Source organism: Lactuca sativa, chromosome 4, assembly GCF_002870075.4.
Source record: "Lactuca sativa cultivar Salinas chromosome 4, Lsat_Salinas_v11, whole genome shotgun sequence".
Lineage (NCBI taxonomy): Eukaryota > Viridiplantae > Streptophyta > Magnoliopsida > Asterales > Asteraceae > Lactuca > Lactuca sativa.
Window position 1 is genome coordinate 54,283,525 of NC_056626.2, and position 4,786 is coordinate 54,288,310.

Consider the following 4,786-nt stretch of genomic DNA (forward strand, 5'->3'; position numbering starts at 1 on the left):
CACTGCCACATTCGAGCTGAAGGGACACATATTGACCGCACTCAAGGACATCCCATTTTTCGGTAAAGATCATGAGGATGCTTTTAAGCATCTAGATGAAGTCAACGACATTACGGATTACTTCAATGTCCCAAATGTCAACAGAAACACAGTCTTGCATAGGATGCTTCCCATCACTTTCAAAGGAGCTGCTAAGGAGTGGTTGAAAGCGCTCCCACCGGGTACAATCACCACTTGGGCTCAAATGCGTGAGCAATTCCTGGACCAGTTTTGCCCGCCATCCAAGATAGCCAAACTCAAGAAGGCAATAGCCAACTTTGAGCAACAGCCGGGGGAGTCACTATACGAAGCATGGTAGCGGTACAAGGGCTTGCTCAGAAATTGCCCTCAACATGACCTAAATATGCAGCAAGAGATGTCAATCTTTTATGACGGGGTTAATGTGATGACAAGACAACTCCTTGATTCTCAAGAACCATTGACAAAGAAAAATCCAAGGGAGGTCAAGGAGCTAATTGAAGAATTCGCGAAGCACTCTCGCGAATACCACAACCCAAGGCAAGATGGAATCAAAGGCGGTGGAGGGGCCCAAACTGAAGAAATTGCAGCTGTCATGGCCATGCTGAATAACATGGATCGCCGGATAACACAAATGGACCAGTCGATACATGCCATAAGAGTGGGGTGCGAGAGATGCAGTGGTCCACACTTGACCAAGGACTACAATGTAGATGAGTTTGGGAACAGAAAAGCTCAAGTGTGCTACTCTAGTGGGGATAAGTTTGATGAGGACTGGAGGAAACCGAAGAAGGAGTGGCTGCCATATGAGAGTATAAGAAGCAAAAAGAAGAGAAATATAGGCAGACAGGTCGAGGCCTTTATCAAAAGGAGCAGCCGCCGGCCAAGAAGAAACCCAACCTAGAGACCATTTTGATGAAGTTTATGGAGGCTTCAGAAAAGAGACACGATGCCACCGATTCCGCCATTTTGGAACAACAAACTTTGATAAAGAACCAGCAAGCCTCCATCCATAACCTTGAAGTACAATTTGGTCAACTAGCCACTCTAGTTCATGAAAAATTGTCCCCGAAGAATCCCGAAGTAAAGACCCAATCTCACGTAACGGCCATCGATACTGAAGAAGATGCAATATCTGAGTTCCTGGAGGCATTGGAAGAAGAACTGCAGCAGCCCAAGAAATCAAGGACCGAAAGTGGAAAAATTGTTGAACCAGGCTCGCCACGACGTGGCACTCCTCTGGCCACGACGTGGCACATGTCTGATCAAAAATACTTTGAGCCCGTTCCAGCTTATCATCCACCTTTTCCATTTCCCACCCGAGCTACACTCAATCAACTGGAGAAGGAGCATTTAGAATTTGTAAAGCATGTGAAGGGGGTCCTAATTAACACCCCCTTTGTCGAGTCCTTATCCAAAACCCCCAAGAACCAGAAATTATTGCAAGACTTGATAAACACTCGAAGTCAATTAAAGAAGCAGTCTACAGTGATTCGAACTGAACAAACTTCAAAAGTTGTGTTGGGAGAAACACCAGAAAAGATGGGGGATCCTGGACGCCTCACTCTTCCATGTGAGTTTGGGAATAAAATGAAGGTTAATGCTTTAGCCGATTCTGGGTCTAGCATTAATCTGATGCCTTTTTCATTTTATCAAAAATTAGAGATTCAGAAGATGAAGGCTACAAAAATGAAGATTCACATGGCAAATCATTCGGTGACACAACCCCGTGGCATCATGGAGGATATTTTGGTGAAAATTGGAAAATTTGTTTTTCCAATAGACTTTGTAGTCTTGGACATGAAAGAAGATCCGGATGTTCCAATAATCCTTGGTCGGCCATTACTTAACACTGCTGGAGCCCTTGTTGATATCCGCGAGTCTAAGCTCACTTTGAGGGTTGGAGATGAACAAGTCTTTGGGATAAAAGATGACTTTCAAGAAGATAAAGAAGAGGTGATCACAATTAATGAACAGAATGAACTGAAAGAACTGGAAAAGCTTATGGAAGAAGAGATAAAGGCAGTTCATCAACTCAAAAGGACAAAACCGAGGGCATCTGTTCCGTATTTGATTGAAGTCATAGCTTACAAGAGTCCGCCTTCTTGGGTGAGCAAAGAGGATGAGGAAATGACAAGTGATGAAGAGGATGTCACTTCAAGAGTAACAAGGCCGGTGGTGAAAGAAGAGGAGGATGCTATGGAGTGCAAGGAACAAACTAAGGGCACAAAACGCAAGCTTGAAGAAGAGGGCAAGGCAAAAAAGGAGAATTCAAAGAAGACATATAAAAGACGAGTTCAAGCTTACAAGCGGCGGTTCAAGGAACAAAAGATCTCAATGGTGGACTCTTCCGAAGATTCAACGTAGAATGCATGGAGTCCAGCTCAAGACTCCAAGAAAAAGAAGCGCTTCTCGGGAGGCAACCCGAGTTTGGTTTGCATTTTCTTTCCTTTTAATATTTTTTTTTTGAAACTAGGAAAGACATCAATTCATCATCTAATAACTTATAATTAGTAAAGAATTAACTATAGGGAACTTTAATTAATAATGATATGCAAAGTAGTTAGTTAAAATGTATGATTTTAAAGAATTGTGCAATTTGGCAGTTTCCACGACGTGGGCATAGCCAGCCACGTCGTGGGTCTATACGGAAACACGGGACTATAAAGCAGATTTAAGGTCCACGACGTGGGCATAGCTAGCCACTTCGTGGCCTTTAAAAATTAGAGGGGACCATTTCCTTAAAACCCTTTTGACCAATAAGCCCCAATCACACTTGAAGACTGCCGCATGAACGGGAACAACATATCCCATAGCCAATTTCTTAATCTACATCCAATTTCCTTGCAAGATCTTGCCAATTAATCTACTTGGTATGTGTTTTACTCATTATTTTGTAGTTAGTTCTTCCAATTTCAAGTTTTCATGGTTAGGGTTTGTATGGTTCACGAAATTGGTTGAATCTAGTGGTTGATTTTAGATTGAATATCCCTTAAATGTCCATAGGAACAAACCCCAAGCACTAATTTTGGTAGATACGGCATGGACCGATCTGGAAACTGTGACCGATCGCGGCCCACGACGTTGCGTAGTCTGGCCACGTCGTGACTTCTGTGAAACAGGTTTAAATTGTTTTAATGTGTTGGTTGTTTGATGCTTTGGTTTGCTTTTGTATGCAGAAATGGGACCATGACGAGTTGTTCCACAGGAGGAAAACCCGATAGATGTAACAAGCATACATCCCTTATACCAGTTTCCTCAAAACATTCCCCGACCGTTGCTAACTACTTACGAGAATCGGCTTGGATGGTTGTATAATAGGGAGTTTGCAATATCCCCAATTATCGATTGGGGATGGCTTGGTGGAGTGGGAATGGTAGCTGAGTTGGGACGTTATTGGTTGAAGACTTATGTTGGAGATCAGTTTTCTTTCACTTGTCACGGGTGGAGGAATTTATTTGCCATTCAAGAACCCGTGTACCGGGAATTGTCGGTAGAGTTTTTCTCTACCGTATGCTTCGAGGAACGCACCCTTGATTTCACCTACAACCGGGCACTTGTGTTTCGTTTAGGTGGTGTGTATAGAGAGTGTAGTCTTCGGGAATTTGCTTGGCGTATGGGGCTTTATACAGAAGTGGAGACACAATCTCCGTTTTTCATTCCGTTCTTGCTTGGATGTGTTCGGGATTTTGCTCCCGGTACTATGGATGTGCAGTTCTGGCGGGGCATTTCTAACAATAAGTACAACACTCGTGACTCGAGTGAGTCACAAATTCAGAATCCTGTTTTCCGATTTTTGCACCGCCTTATCACTTTTTCAATAAATCACAAGCATCATGGTGATAAAGTCTCCATTCAGAATCTGTTTTATTTATGGACTCTTATTACCCCGGGAGTTTGCTATGATTAACCTTATATGTTGGCGAGGTTCATGGGGAAGAAAGCGGCTAATTCTAGGCCCGGGAGCCCTATTACTGGGGGGCATTTGGTTACTCGCCTGGCTAGGTCATATCATATTTTGACCCATGACTTTGTGAGGAATCTTACTCGATTCCTGGACACAGACTTGACCATTCAAGTCTTGGGTGTTATGCGGGCGGTGGTGAATATCGGGGGTCGTTTTGTTATACCGCCGATAGATGATGAGCAAGAGGAGGTGCAGCCAGGATAGCAACCACCAGCCAGACCACGGCGTCGGAATGTGCGGGCTAGAGGTGAAGTCGAGAGAGAACGTGCTGCTTCGCAGTATGTGCAGGGAGTGCCCACCGACCCTTTTTAGAGTCGGGTGGGAACGTATTTAGATAATCTACGGGGGCATGCCATTTACCATACCCAACTTACTGAGGGTATTTATTCGCATTTGGGTGTGACCCGACCACCTTCTATGCCACCACAGTATCCCTATTTTCCGACATAGGAGGAGTTATGGCGTCCGCAGAATGACGGGGCAGGGCCAAGTGGAGCACAAGATCAAGATGATGATTGATTTTATTTCTTTTTCTTTTGTTTTGTTTTTGAGTAGTTTTTTTTGTTTTATGTTTGAATTTGGTGTGTAATGTAAAACATTCTTAAACTATGATGTTACTTTTTATTTCTTTTTGGTTGTTCCATTTTTCAGATTAGCGTTGGAATGCTAAGGAGCATAAAAGGTTAACTTTCGAGTCGTATTTGTCTAGTCAAGGAAGCTTAGAGTCGTGAATTGGAACCCACAATTCAAGATAAGTGTGGGGTATATTAGTAGGAGAGAGGTTACAGTTGGGAAATATAT

General features: G+C 43.4%; 1 non-coding gene across 1 annotated transcript; it reads right to left on the reverse strand.

The window, feature by feature from the left end:
- Positions 1-292: 292 nt before the first annotated feature.
- LOC111876840 (small nucleolar RNA R71) lies at positions 293-399 on the reverse strand. The gene has a single exon (XR_002845122.2). It is a non-coding gene; the product is annotated as a small nucleolar RNA R71 (small nucleolar RNA).
- Positions 400-4,786: the final 4,387 nt, after the last annotated feature.